This window comes from Molossus molossus, unplaced genomic scaffold (assembly GCF_014108415.1).
Source record: "Molossus molossus isolate mMolMol1 unplaced genomic scaffold, mMolMol1.p scaffold_m16_p_2, whole genome shotgun sequence".
NCBI lineage: Eukaryota > Metazoa > Chordata > Mammalia > Chiroptera > Molossidae > Molossus > Molossus molossus.
In genome coordinates this window covers 67,558,797-67,575,037 of record NW_023425355.1, presented here as the reverse complement: position 1 = coordinate 67,575,037, position 16,241 = coordinate 67,558,797, and the positions used below count along the sequence as shown (strand labels likewise).

Sequence of the window (16,241 nt, the reverse complement as noted above, 5' to 3'; positions counted from 1 at the left end):
GGCTTCAGAGAGTCACCAGGGCCAGTCCCCTGATGCCAGGCAGGCCCAAGAGCAAACTACACAGTCATGTGGTTAAAGGTGTCAAGAGAGAGGCCACCAGCCCAGCTGGGCACCTGGCCCAGAGGTGAATTGAGTGTGACAGGCATGAAGCACTTCCCCAGATCCAAGAGGAATGAGTGGGCCTCCTTGCTCTTATTTGTGGCCTGGTGGTGGCAGGCTGCAGATGGACTGGAAGAAAAGGAAGCCTGGCCCACATGGGAGCCCAGGCATCTTTCTCCGGGCAGGGTTGCCTTCCTAGCCCCAGCCAGCCTAGACAATCACTTGCCTTTTCATTGGGGCAGTTCAGGATTAGGGGCTCTTCTTCTGGACCACAAGGAGACAGAGCAGCTCAGCACTTTTCCTGGGACAGGATACACGAGACTGAGGTCTGGGTTAGTTCTTTTAACTTCTTAGTGTCTGTTACCCAATCCTTTAACTAGCAAGATCAGCATCACCTGGGAGTTTATTAGAACTACAGACTCTCAGCCCCCACCCCTACAACTACTCCTTCAGAATTTGCATTTTAATGAGATCCCCAGGTAATTCCTAAGCATATTAAAATTTGAGATGCACTACCTTAATTGTTACAGGCAGACTTGTTAAAGGCAGAATCTTTATCTTCTCAACTAGACTGTAAGGTTTAAAAGGCCAGGGACTCTGTTGTATATGTATGAGTGTACATATTATGGGAGAATAATGATATATAATTAATGAGCACAAGCTCTGAATTAGGCAGAGCTGCCTTCTGGGTCTAGAATTTCCATGGATTTACTGTGTATTCTTAGCCATGATGCATGGTCTTTTGAAGCCTCAGTTTCTTCATCTGTATTACTAGTGCTAGTGAAAACCTACCTCCCAGCATTGTTGGAGAATGAAATGAGTAAACAGCAGAAATGTACCTGGTAAACAACAGGCCCTCAATTAAACAGTCATACCTTTCCTTTTGAATCTCCCTACATTCCCACCCCCCATCCCCACCCCCACCCAGAGCCTGGCTCTAGGCCTGCACATTTTAAATGCTAAATACAAATATACTAGGTGATTGATCACCTTGACTTGATGGTCCTGACTAAAATGCATTTTAAGTAAACAACTCTGAATGTTTTCTTACTGTTTTTCCAAATATCAAAGCAAATCATTCTTGTTATGGATATTTCTGAAAATCATAGGAAAGTACATATAAAATCTAGCATTTCCCTTTCTGCCACCAAGTGGCTAGGAGGCAAGGCTCAGTTGTATTCAAGATTTGGCTCTTTTTCATACTTTTTTTTGTTATTGTTTGTAATCTGCACCTGAGGATATTTTTCCATTACTTTCCAGATAGAGTGGAAGGGAGGGAGGGGAAGAGAGAAAGAAACATCGGTGTGAGAGAGACACATCAATTGGTTGCCTCTGGAATGACCCTGACCGCGGTTGGGGATTGAACCTGCAACCCAGGTACTTGCCCTTGACCAGAAATCAAATCCAAGACCCTTTGGTCTGCAGGCTGATGCTCTAACTACTGAACCAAACCAGCCAGGAACATTTTGTACTTCTTAATTGTAGTTGCAAAGTAGTCACAGGGATGTAAATTGCAGAACAGGGAATACAGTCAATAATATTATAATAATGATGTATGCTGCCAGGTGGGTACTGAAAATATTGGAGGGAACACTTTGTAAAGTACATGATTATCTAACCACTATGCTGTGCACCTGAAATTAATACAAAATAATATTAAATGTGAACTATAGTTGAAAAAAAAAAAGTCTGCTTCACCTGTAACCCACTACCATGGCCTAGAAAGACATTGCTGCTGGAGGTGTAATGGATATTACTACTGCTTTACAAGAGGTACTGAAGACCACAGTCATCCACAAGTGCCTAGAATGAACAGACTGCAAAGCCTGAGACAAGTGCCAATCCCATCTGTGTGTGTTTGCATCCATCCAATTGCAATGAGCCTATGTATGTCAAGTTGGTGGAGATCCTTTGTGCTGAACACCAAATCAACCTAATTAAGGTTGATGACAACAAGAAACTTGGGGAATGGGTAGGCTTCTATAAAATTGACAGAGAGGGGAAACCCCATGAACTGGTTGGTTATCGTATGATAGTTAAGGACTATGGCAAAGAGTCTTAGGCCAAGGATGTCATCCAGAAGTGCTTCAAATGCAAGACATGAACAAATAAAATACTTGGCTCTTGTTCCTCAAAAACAAAGTCTAAAATATATTCTATAATACATTCACCAAACAATATAACATGTTAATACTAACATTTTGGAGTATTTCCTTCCAGATTTTACATATATATGGATAAGAAGGCTATAATAGTTATCTGTTATTATTGTCTCTGAAGACAATAGGTCAGATGGGTTTCCTTCCTTGCTGAGTACTGAGTGTGGGGCTTCTGAAAACCAGGGCCTTAAAACTAGCCAAACTAAGACATTTTCCTGGTTCCATAGCTCACATCTGTTACTCTGATCTCCAAATGATGTGTGCTACACAACCACATTTTCCAAGACTTTGTGCAGAATAGAAAGTGGTGAAATAAGAACACATTTATACTGGTGACCAGTCAAACGTGATCTATATTTCAAACCCAACATTTTTTTAGTGAAATAATGAGGAGTTGAAATAAGAGCTATGAGACAAGTGCCTTTGAAAACTTAACTCTGGCTTTGTCTACTACAAACCCTCTAAACTTGGCAGTTTCCCCTTTAATTGGTAGAGAGAGAGAGGGTACTTGTAATTGAGCAGGAGACACATCCTAAGGGAAAGTGAAGCATGTTTAGCCAAACAGAAATCCTTGAAATCTCATAATCACTATGCTGGTCCTAAGAGGAGTAGATATCCTGAAGGAAGCAGTGGTGAAGCTCTAAGACACTGGGCCTTCAAATAGCTGAGGACTTAGACATCAGAATCCTTGTTAGGCCTTGCTCAGCAGCCTTCAGGGACAACCTATTCAGATTCAGACTGGGATTCTGGGGACTTTCAACCCCATCTCCTCAAATAATTTGGGTATGTGGACCATTGGTTTCTCCAGTCTTTCTATGCCCAGGCCTGGTCACGATCTGTTTCTCTTCCTTCTTCATCCAAATCTTGTTCTTGATCCTGAAGGTGCTAGTTTTAAAATAAGAAGACATAATTTCAAATCTTCATTTCGGCCACTTGTAATATAGATGAGGCCTTGGTTACAACACTGAACTCCTGATATTGTCAGTTTCCACATCGTAAAATGAGGATAATGAAATTATGCCTCTACTTCAGCTATTGTGAGGATTTGTTGAGATAGCCTCCAAAAAATGTCTGGGCATAGGGAAAGTGTTCAATAAATAAGCATCAGAATAGAGGATTCCTTCCTCTTTGTACCTGATAAACTATCATTTCTTTAACTAATCCAAAATTCACTTCTCTTTCATTTATTCGCCAAATCCTTGATCCTAATTTCATGTCTTGAGTCCAGCCTCTTTTACTTTCAATTGCTCCAAACCTAAATACATCTTTCTCACACCTGCAGCTTGGACCACATTAAGGAGCTTGACTCCACCATTGAGCCCCTCCCAAACACATGCCCTTTCCTTTCCTTTCTGTGGAGAAATTTCATTCATTTCTTCCACTTCACCATTTGTCCTTTAACTTCATTACTAGTAAAACCTCCCAGTTTTTATTCACTAAACCCTCTTTCTTCATTCAAATTCCACTTCAAAAGGTTTGATTAAAAAACAAGCTACTTATCAAAGCAAGGGTGTAAAAAGTGTTCTCACTGTAAATCAAAGCATAGTTACCCTGAAAAATTTTGTTTTAAAAAAGATGATAACCTGTGCTGGGAAGGGTGTGATAAAAGGACACTCTCATTGGCTGCAGGTAAGAGTGCATATTGGTTCAACCCTTTGGGAAGCATTTGGGCAAGATTTATGGAACCATAAATATGTTCATACTGATTAATCCCATATTTAAATTTCTAGATGACTTAAGGAAATAGTAAAAAATTTGGGTGAAAAGGCATTATGCTAATATATAGTCATTGCAGTGTTAATTACTATGGACACAATGGAACCACCTAAAGGGCCAACAAGAAAAATCATAAAATAAACTGAATCCAATAGGTATAGTCTGCAGTTACTAAAATAAGAACTATGAACTACCTACCTAGAAAAGTTTATAGTGTGAAAAGCAAAGTACCAAAAAGTGTGCGTAGTAAAATAAATAAATAAATAAATTTATTTAAATAAATATAGTCCGGGAAAAGACTAAGAAAAACAAAACAAAACACAAAAATACTACCAGTTGGCTGCGTTTAGGAGTTCTGATTAAGAATAGGGAGGCTTCCACTCTATCTAAATATCAATGGAAAAATATCCTCAGGTGAGAATTAACAAAAATAAGTAAATAAATAAAATAAAAGGACTAAGAGGATTGATAACACTGTACTAAGACTGGTCAGGAAGGAAAGAAACAGTGGGTGGGACAGAGGAATAGCCAGTATCAGAAGCGAAAATGGGTAAATTACTTCAGATCAGACAGGTGTTAAAAATATTTAAGAGGCCATTATGAATATCAATAAATTTTAAATCTAGATGGAACAATCTTAATTGTAATGATGTTTCAGAAGTGTATCATGCATATGTCAAAACTAATCAAGTTGTACACTTCACATATGTGCAGTTTTTGTATATCAATTATGCCTTGGTAAAGCTGTTTTTAAATGTTGGATAAAAAAAAAACTTTAAAAAATGGCTTTATAAAACTGACATGAGATCTTGAAAAAAAAAAATAATAGGGAGGGATTTTGTCCTTTTCTATACTTTTCAAAGATTCTGTAATGTGGTTATCTATATACCTATATCTATCTAATCTTACTTTTATAAATATAAATATATACATATATATGTATATATATAAAGCCTGCCTGGAATTAAGGAGTTCACAACAAGAAGTTCCCTTCTCAGAGAAGGACCACCACGCAGCAGCCCTCTAACCAAGAAGGGAAGGTAATCAAACCTACAAGAAACCAACCCCCCAAGGGATCCTATTTTGGGCTCCATTAATCCCAAAGTCAGAGTCCGGGAAAATACGCTGGGCATGTGCCCTTTCGACGTAGGAAACACTTGTTAAATGTATGGCTTGGATGAAACACCTGGAGGAGCGGAAATTGGAAGCTGAGAGGAACTTTGTCCCCGCGCAGTTCCCCTCCCCCTAAACTTCGCTCCGCCACTGTGGTGGTGGGAGGTGGGGGGTTGGGAGTAAAGGAGAGTCGGGGAAGAAAAAACAAGTGTGGCTACACACTTAAGAGACAGTGAATTGGGGCAAATAGTTCTCAGGAAGAAAGGTATGGTCGCAATTTGGAAAACTGAAAGAAGTGATTCAGGTGTGTGTGCTCCTGCAGTGACTGGGGATTAGGGATTTTTCTAAAACATGGCCTGGATTCTGGAAACAAAGGAACTGGATTGGGGCCAGAGTGTTTTAGAGCTGGAAGAGCAGCCAAAAAGAAACTCAGGTTTCCTGAGTTTTTTTAAAGTGTGCCAGACACTTTAAAAACAGTATTTCTTGCCGGGCCAGTGTGGCTCAGTGGTTGAGCATTGACCCATGCACCAAGAGGTCACTGGCTTGATTCCTGATCAGGGCACATGCCCAGATTGTGGGCCTGATCCCCAGTGTGGGGGGGGGGGTGCATGCAAGAGGTGGCCAATCAATGTTCTCTCTCATCTATGTTTCTATCTCTCTCCCCCTCTCCCTTCCTCTCTCTCTAAAAATTAATAAAGAAAAAAGAAACAGTATCTCTTTAAAGCTCAGGATAGCTCAGGCAGGAAGGTATTATTGCCCTTGGTTTTATGGGGGAGGGGACTGAAGGTCAGAATATAATTGTCAGAGGTTATACACACTGGCCTGTGACAGACCCAGGACACAGACCTCCAGCTGTCCTACTCCAGAGCTCACCTTTGCCAGGTGCTGCTTCTATGAAGTTCTGCTTTCTGGGGCAATTTATGGATTATTGGGAAGCCCAGGTTGATGTCTCTTTGGATTCTTTGCAATTTGGGATTCATTGTTATTAATGTCACTATTATTTTTACATCATTTCATTGTTCACTTCTTTTCTTTTATCCTCACCTGAGGACATTTTTCCTTTTTTTTTTTTTTTTGTTCAGATAGAGTGAGAAGGAGAGAGGATGAGAGAGAGAGAGAGAAACATCGACGTGAAAGGGACACATGGAGTGGCTGCCACCCGACCCAACCAGGGCCGGGGACAAACTACAACCAAGGTACCTGCCCTTAGCGGGAACCGAACCCGGGTCTCTCTGGACCACAGGTCAATGCTCTAACCGCTGAGCTAAGCTGGCCAGGGCCATTGTTCACTTCTATGTTTCCTCTCAGGCTGGGAGTATTTGTGCAAAAACATTATCTGTGAAGTGAAGAACATGTAATTGAATACATAAAAGCTGTTTGCCCTGGGGCTTTATGTTTGAATCTGAAGTCAGCATAACCATGGAGTGTATTATCTGGAAGATATCTAATACCACCATTTTAGAGTGTGAGAATGAACCCTTTTCTTAAAAGAAAAAAAACAAACAAACAGAAAAGTATATGGACTGTCCTAATGTTTCTCAGCACAAAGACATCCATCTACTGTAGATTCCAAGACAGACCAGACCAATATGTTGATATGCTGGGCTCAGATTTCATTCCTGAAAATCTGGAACCTTATGCTGTATAAATAACATGATCTTTTCCTTTTTTTGAATCAAGGGGAAAAACAACTGCTGGCAGATCCCAGACTTTGCCCTCCTCCTAACTGTCCCCACAAGTCCTAACTTGTATTTTTCATTTGAAGAGTTTTAAAATGTTCTGGAAATCATATGGGGAAAGAGAACTGGATCCTCCTGAGAAACAGAGTAAGGGGAAACTATTATTAAAAAAAAAAAGGTAAAAAAGAACACAAAAAGAAATGTTTTGCATATATAAATGTATATTGAAATAGTTAATGGGACTAGAATAACAAATGTTCTAGCCATAGCCTTGTCAGATATAGAAGCACTGTTAGATCTATCCTCATTTTTCAGAAGAACAAACTAGTAAACAGAGAAGAGATATACCCAAGGCCACAGAAGGAACTTCTCTGGGCCAATCAGAAGATCTAGATATCACGTTCTAGTTGTGGTACAACAAATTTCTACCTAAACTCATATCATTTCCTGGTAAAAGCATCTGTATTACTAAAGTTATTCTTAGAAGTCATAATTCTAAATATGTATACAGTCGTCCCTCGCCACTTCACGCTTCGACTTTAGTGGCTTCACTCTACTGCGTTTTTTTCCAAATATATTCATTAAAAAATTGATCATGACAGTAAAAATGATACAACATGCGCTCAGTTGTCTGAGTCAATTATACACCCCTGTATTACAATTAAAATTAAAATTACTGTACGTATGGACTATAGGCCTATGTATTTGAGCACCCCAGGAATCCTTCAATGCCAGGTGCAACCGCTAGAGTGGAACGGGTTAACCATGATAAACAAGGGACAATTGTAGATGTCTTAGAGTAGAGTAGTGTTGTATTCAGCACTGTTTAAATTATGGTCAAATACTCTGATGTATTTCTAGATCATTCAAAAAGCAGGAGAGTTGAGTACAGTGGCCATGCCCTATTTCTTTTTATATATTTTCCAGTGTGCTTAGCACTGTGCCCCAAGGCCAGACTATTAAATGCCTCCATACTTCTCCCTTGAACACCAAACTCTTACCCCTTCTTGGCTATTGAACTTCTACCCATCTTTTATTTCATTCTCATGTCATCTCCAGGCACCTTCAATTATTTCTGCATTCAGGGTATAGCATTCCCTGTTCTATGCTCCCACAGCGCTTTGTACATCTCTGTACATCACACCTACAACACTGGGTTAAAATGCATTGCTTAGATGTCTATATCCTCTGATAAAGTGTGATCTACTCGAGGGCAGGGATTATATCTTGCTCATTTCTGAGTACATGGCACCTATCACAAGGCCTGGCCTCAGTAGCCTAGTCCATTTAATGATGTTTAAACTGCCCTGAAGAGTTTTAATGGCTATATTTATGTTGTCCAATATAGTAGCCATTAGCACATGTGGCTGCTAAGCACTTGGAATGTGGCTAGTGCAATTAATGAAGTATATTTTAAATTTTTCTTAACTTAAATTAATTTATATATAAATAGCTAATTTATATATAGGTGGTTATTGGTTAGTATATTAGCATATTGAACAGTACTATTTCAAACTAAACCTCAGCCCAGTCAAGGTCCCAATCACCTGGCAAACTTTCTTTCACAAAGCAATTTTTTGAAAAAATTAATATAACCAACTTCCCGAAAAGTTGGAAAATAAAGAAAAGGGAGAAAATTCATAATCCTTAATCTCAGGATTGTTACAACCATTGGTACATTGCCCCCCCCCCCCCACTCTGCCCAGCTTGCCTATTAGGATATTGGGCTTTTTGTCAGTCAGATATATGCTCTACCGTCAGATATGTGACCATCAGAGGAAGCCATGACTGGTTATCTATGGCCTCACATGAGTGCTTCAGGAGGGGTGATCATTCGGGATGAGGCTTCTCACCATGGCAGCAGCAACCACGATGGCATCCCAGTTTATTTAAAAATTTGTTTTATTTATTAATTTTAGAGAGGGGGGAGGAGGAGGAAGAGAAAGAGAGAGAGAGAGAGAGAGAGAGAGAGAGAGAGAGAGAGAGAGACATTGATTTGTCTTTCCATTTATTTAACCATTCACTGGTTGATCCTTGTATGTATGTGCCCTGACTGGGAATCAAACCCACAACCTTGGCATACCAGGACTATGCTCTAACTAACTGATCGACCCAGCCAGGGCAGCATCCAAGTTTTTACTCACCAGGGGAAAGGGTCTTTTGTATGTTCCAGTCTCATGTACTGTCCTATCTTTTAACTTCTAAAAACTCTTCTCAGAAAGTAAAATCTGGAATATTGGAGCTGGAAAGGTCCCTAGCAATGAGCTAGTTCAACCCACTTAGAGTATAAATGATGATATATATATATATATATATACAGAAACTGAAAGATAATTGGATCCCTGACTCTTGACTCCTCAGCCAGTGCTACTTCCCTTCTATCACTGATCCTTTCAGCAACATCCCAGATCCAGTGTTCAAGGACCATTCCTTTTGCTTCTCCTGGTACTGCCATGCCACAGCTGCTGAGGAAAGATAGGAGAGGGGCAAATGTGAAACACTAATCCTCTCCCAGATGTTCTCCTCTGTTTTATTTCCTTAGCAAATAGAAGCAAGTGCCCATAACTAAACCTGGCCTATATCCTTTAGGAAACCCTTGCCAAATAAAATGAGGAGGCCAACATTGCCTCTCCTCAATGCCAGCCACCATTATGAAAGGCCCTGGTTGCCTGTTCCCACCATTCTCTTCTTTCCGGGCTTTTTCAGAATGGCCTAGTTGAAGCCTGAGTCTAATTCTTTACCACACAGGAAAGAAAGTTTCTCACATGGGGGCAATATTTTAAAGGCTCCCATGGCATCCCTGGCCAGTTTTCTCAGTGGTTAGAACGTCAGCCCGAGGACCACAGAGTCCTGGGTTTGATTCTGGTCAAGGGCATGTGCCTTGGTTGCAGTTCGTCCCTGGCCCTGGTTGGGGTCATGCGGGAGGCAGCTAGTTCATGTGTCTCTCTCACATTGATGTTTCTCTCTCCCTCTCTCTCTCCTCCTCCCCCCACTCTATCTGAAGATAAATGGAAAAATATCCTCGGGTGAGGAGAAATAAAAAAAAAATGAATAAATAAATGCTCCCATGGCATACCAGAGGGAGGGCCACATTCCTTCAGAAGGCCAGTCCTGGCCCTGGGTAAGGTAGCTTGTCCACACAATTCTGCCCATTATAGGTGGGGAGACCCCTCTAGCTAGTGCTCACATGCATAACTCTTGTCTTGTCTCTACACCCTGTTAATTTATCTAAGAGTGCCCTTGCCCTGACCACTGGGGCTGGTGGGGCATCGTCCCATTTACCGAAAGGTTGTCAGTTCAATTCCCAGTCAGGGCACATGCCCAGGTTGTAGGCTTTATCCCCAGTAGGGGGTATGCAGGAGGCAACCGATCAATGTTCCACTCTCACTCTCACATCAATGTTTTTCTTTCTCTAAAAATCAATTAAAAATTGTAAACATAAAAAAAGCTCCGGCCATCACATGGTCTCCAGTAACTTGGAAATAGGGACCCTACTGCTACCTTCTCAATCCTCTAGCCCCATTTGCTCCCAGTGAACTTAAACAACTGCATGAGCAGGTTTAAACTCCCCTTTGTGCTATAATTAGGCTGGAATAAGGCTCACCCCAGGATAGAAATACTGTATTGGGTGGGTTATAGACTGCTGCTGGCCCCCACAGTAGGGAAGTATCAACCCTTTGAATAGAAGGATTAACACATTAGCACATAGATTCTTGTTTCTGGGGAGGGTTGAATTCTAGAATAAGAGCTCTAGCTTATAGGAGGGGAGGAAGGGAGGAGAGGAGAGATCCACTGTGTGTTCCTGGGGTTCCTGGGGGAGTCAACAGGGGAAGAGGCCAAAACGCACTAATCAGAGAAGCAGAGCAGCTCCAAACCCTTCCCAGGCTCAGTGTTGTACACAGAAAGTGCAGGAACCCAGGAAGAAAAAATAACTCCTGTTATCTCCTGTCTCCTCCTTCTTCCCTGTCAGGTAGTGTTGGGAGTAGCTGGCATGCTTCAGCAAAGTCCTGGGAACAAACATGAGCATTAAGGTTAGATACACAGGAGTACCTGGAGAACCAGCTGTGTGACCTTGGGAAGGTGCCTGCATCTCTCAGGGCCTCTGTTTCTTCATTTGTACAATAGGGAGTAGTAACATCTATCTCATGAACTTGTTAGCAGGATAAAATGAGATAATATAAGAAAGTGCCTACAAACAGATAAGTCACACTTTAACTGGCCCTCAACAAATGGTAACGCCTCACTCTCAAACATCCTCTCAGCCACACACATTGGCAAGTATTTCCTCAGTAGATTTGCCAGTGAGTCTTGTCCTTGACTGTTTCCAGCTATGCCCTGAGACAGTTGTCCCATTACTGTCCCTTCTCTATGCCCATTAGTATATATGGAACAGAGTACAGGTGGTTGAGGCTACCCTCCCAGCTTTCCTTCAAAAAGTTCAGCCTTCACCCGAGGATATTTTTCCTTTGATTTTTAGAAAGAGTGGAAAGGAGGGAGGGGGGTAGAGAGAGAGAGGAAAACATCAATGTGAGAGAGACACATCAATTGGTTGCCTCCTGTTTGTCCCTGACAGGGGCTGGGGATCAAACCTGTAACCCAGGTACATACTCTTAACTGGAATCAAACCCAAAACACTTTGGTCTGAGGGCGGATGCTCTAACCGCTGAACCAAACCTTCCAGGGCTTCAGTTGCAATCTTAAAATTCATTGAGCACACATGTTTCCGGGTGTTCTTTTTGCTGCCTTAAGGACAGGTTCTGGAAAATGCTTTGTAAATTGTAAATAGAACCCCCCCACCAAACACACACACACAATCTAAAGTGTTATTATTGAAAATAGCACTCAAAAGTCTTAAATGCTTTCTTTAAAATGAATATTCATTTAAGAGAGGAATAAAGTTAAAATTTAAATGGAACTGAGTATAGAGTTCCAAATCTGTCTCTTCAAGTGCACATCTCCAGGTTGAGTCTCTCAGGCCTGAATGATTGAATTCTGCTTTGTGAATAGCCACTCTTGCAGGTGATTAATGATTTGTGTGGAGTCAAAGGTCAAGAATGCTAATTTCATGTCTTTTACTCTTATAGTACCTTTAGGGGACTGGCAAGCTAGTGAAAAATGGTTTGGAGTTTGTAAATTTTTGTATTTACTTGCCAAGTTTGCTTGGTGGCAGCTCTTCCTTGGAACAGAAGAAATGACTTGTCTGCAAGAGTGGCTGAACAGGTGGGATGCTACAGCTGTGCCTGGCGTGGCTGGCCCTACCCCAAGGGCCTGCCTGGTACCGGAAAGCCCAACACCTGGAGTGCCCAACTTCCCTAGGGTCAAAGCAGGAGCATCTTAACTCAGTCCAGGAAGTGCTTGGTTTGGAACCATGCCCCCTCCAGAAAACCCTCCTGGGAGAACCTACTATGGTTTCCAGGGGAAAAATCCTCAGTGTACCAGCTGGAACTGGCAGTGGACCCTGGGCCCAACAGTCACTAAGGTTAGGATGCCAGGGTCTCTTATTTAGTAATTTTGAGTCATGGGCAGATAAGGCCTTGGTTTTGCCAATCTGTACAAAGAACCAGGATATGTGGTTAGGAGAACTAAATTAGAAACTTGAACACTTAACCACGTGGAGAACTCATTACCTAAGCAGGTTCTGTCTTATATTTAGTTGAAATCTGCCTCCTTGTATCTTCTACCCTTTGTTTCCAGTTTCTCCTTCAGGAATCATGTGGATTAAATCTGCTCTCTTTTCCCAACAGGTCCTAGGAATTTTATTCCCAGACTTTCAGATTAGGCTGAACACTGACTATAGTGATATTCAGTTGTGTAGATGCTTTTCTATTCTTATGATTCTATGTGGGTAAGAAACTGATCCTATTTTAGGGGACATGCCAGTTCTTACGTCACATAATATCTCAGAGGTTCCATTAGGAATCCTTCCTGACTCCAGGTATGTTCTACCCTCTGGAGACAAAAAGCTGCCCTGAATTTCTATTGTCAACCAAACGTTGTGCTTTGGCATATACGGTCAATGAATTCTTAGCCAACAGAAGCAAATATCACACAAAACCCCACAGAGCTAGTGCCTTTTCTGAGGTGGTGGTAATAGAAACCAAAAATACCAGGTGTTTATTGATGATTAAATATATCTTAAAAGGTCATGCTTCTCTTTTCAACACCCCCCTGACTCCCTTTCCAATTATGGCTTCTATCACTTTTAACAGGCAGTTTGCTGTCAGACTTAATTCCACAGAAGGTAATCTAGGCACATGCTATTGGGGTAATTTTATCCAATCTACTGAAAAAGATGAGAGAGCCATCCCCTTTGGCCATCTTCCCCATGCTCAACTGCTCACAGCCTGGCTTTCCTGACTGAATTACCCTTAGCATGCTTGACCTTCGTGCATCCTTTTGCTGTGTCTGCACCAGCCATCCAGGCAAGTCATCAGTGAATGCCACTTAACAAAACTTAAGCTGATGCTTCTAGCTAGACAGTTGACCATGTCTCCAAGGTCAAACAGTCAGCAACTTCTGTTGAGGCTACACCATGTGCTGAGTACTGTTCTAGTCTCTGTAAGAGGGAGAGGGAAACAAAAGAAATAAAAGGCAGAGGCTCTTGGCTCCTATGGGTTTACAGTCCTAATTAGTGATTTCTAAGTGACTCTCTTGAGAAAAGACTTAAGGACACTGAACAAAACAACACACTAGTGTGTATATTAAGGAACGTAGTGAGCCAAGAAGAGATTCTAAGTTCCTTGAGGAGAAGGCCTTGCTTTTGTGTTCTCCCATACCCTCAGGAAGGGCCTCTCCACTATCTCATTATCTTCTTCTTTTTTTTTAATCCTCATCCGAGGATATTTTTCTACTTATGTTCAGATAGAGTGGGAGGGAGGGAGAGAGAAACATCGATGTGAGAGAGACACATCAATTGGCTGCCTCCCGCATGACCCCGACCAGGACTGGACACCAAACCACAACTGAGGTATGTGCCCTTGATTGGAATTGAACCCGTGACTCTTTGGTCCATGGGCCAATGCTCTAACTGCTGAGCCAAACTGGCCAGGGTACATTATCTTTTGTTTGGAACAACTAAAAAGAACTTAAGCCCTGGCCAGTTTGGTTCAGTAGTTAGAGCATCAGCTTGTGAACAGAAGGGTCGTGGGTTTGATTCCTGGTGAAGAGCACATACCTGGATTGCAGATTCAATCTCTGGCCCCGGTCTGAGGTTATGTGGAAGGTAACCAATCAATGTGTCTCTCTCACATAGATGTTTCTCTCCCTCTCTTGCTCTTGCCCTCTCTCCCTTCCATTCTATCTAAAAAAATCAATGGAAAAATATCCTAGGGTGAGGGTTAACAAACCAACCAACAAAACAAAACAAAACAAAACAAAAAGAAAAGAAAAAGAACTTTAGGCTGGCCAGTCTCCTTTTTCTCTCTGGTTTTAGGCTCAAGGACAAAGTTGACAACTATGAATACCTCATTGACTTCAGAAGGGATATGTCAAAATCATGCTGAGATGACTGAATAGGCTTTTGATATAATGTCTATCCATTTGGAACTTAGCATTTCTGTGAATGATAAAGCTCTCCTCTTGAATGTCTTCCCCTATCATCTCTTACTTTATAATAATAATAGCAGTAATAACAATAATGATAATAAGAGCAGTTGCTAATTATTGAATACCTACACTCTGCCAGACACTTCACATGTTATTGCATTTAATACAATAGAAGGTATTATTAAGTTAAATAAAGACAATTAATACTATCAGTCTTTTATTTGTTCAGAAACACTAATCTGCAAAAACAAGACGGGAGTTCTTCCATTCTACTTGGCAGTGGTGAAAACTTACACAGAGGCCTGGGTCCAAGCTGGAGTTCTGCAGGATGGTGAAAAATAAATTTGAAGATGACACGGAAAAAGACAAGACCAAAGAAATAAAAAGTTCCTAATATACAGATGAGATCCCACTATAAAACATGCCGTGACAGCTACATTTCCCTATAGCAAAATGCTCACCAAACCTCTGTTCAGTGGTACATTTATTTAAACCAATATTTGGATCAACATGAATTGAAATGGATTTTTTATGTTATTAGAGATGGATTTTAAAAATCAGTATGGTATATTGAGGTAAAAAATGAAGGGAGCTAATATTTGTCATCTGTGTATTATGTTCAAGATACTTTTAATCTTTACAACCACCCCTTCAGGAAGGCACTATTTTTATTCCCATTTTCCAAATGAGGAAAATGAAGCCTAGTAAAATTAATTTTCCCAAGATCACATATTAGCAAAATGGCCATGCAAGAATTAAAACACAAGAGTGTCCAATTACAAATCTAGGATTCTTTCCACTATATCATAGTGTGTTCTAGTAATGAATGTGTTAACCTAGACCATGAGACAACAGAGTAAAAACCTCAGTCTTGTCTATCCAATGCCACACCAAATGCTGAGCTGCTCTTTGTCTCCCTGTGAGCCCAAGAAAGAATCCCCAATCCTATCTGTGAGCCTCACCCCAGTGAAGGGACAAATGACCCAGGCTTGGGTCATGGCTGAAAAGACAGCCGTGTCTCAGGAAAGATGCCTGGGCTTGCTTTGGTCTTCATGGGCTCCAGTCCTACTTCTTTTCCATTCCTCTGCATGCTTCCATGTGGGCCAGGCCTCTTCTTCTTCCAGTCAATCTGCAGTCTGCTACTACCACCACCACCATCACTACCACCAGGCCACAAAGAAGGGCAAGGAGGCCCACTCATTCTTCTTAGATCTGGGGAAGTGCTTCCTGCCTGTCAGGCTCATTTAGCTCTTGGCCAGATGCCCAGCTGGGCTAGTGGCTTCTCTCTTGACACTATTAACCACCTGACTGAGTAATTTGCTCCTGGACCTTCCTAGCATCAATGGGCTGGTCCTGGTGGCTCTCTGAGGCCCCTTCCAGAACAATGAGTCAGACTCCAAGAGGGTGACAGGCAGCTTTGCTGGGACCATGGATATTAGCCAAAGATGCAACTATGCAAGATGATGCAGCCAGAGCAGAGGGGCACTGTTTATATTGCTTCTCCTTATGCATAATGGACCACAATTATAATACTTGGAATGTATGTAGGACCTGCTTTTCAGAAGCTGAAAGCCTAAGAGAATACTTTAGTTTCTCAGTCTCTCACACACAGAGGCATGTACATACACACTTTAAAGAGCAGGCCAAAAAGTGTTATAATACAATTCTTGAACATGAGTGGGAGGAATAAACAGGAAAATTTTACTGTAAGAGATGAAAATGTACCAACTCCTTGCAGGATGGCCTCACTCTGACAACCCACAACTGTGCTATTGATCAGAAACTGAGTTAGATATATTGTTACTTTGCTCAGGCTTTTTTTTTTTTTTTCTTGTCCTTGTCAATACATGTTAGAAATGGTATAAATACTGTTGGATTTCAGGATAAGGCTAACAGTAAGAGAAAGAAAATAGTTTTTATGGGTACAGTA

The 16,241-nt window shown here is 41.3% G+C and overlaps 1 pseudogene; it reads left to right on the top strand.

The window, feature by feature from the left end:
- The first annotated feature begins 1,812 nt into the window (after positions 1-1,812).
- LOC118635339 lies at positions 1,813-2,203 on the top strand (annotated as a pseudogene).
- Positions 2,204-16,241: the final 14,038 nt, after the last annotated feature.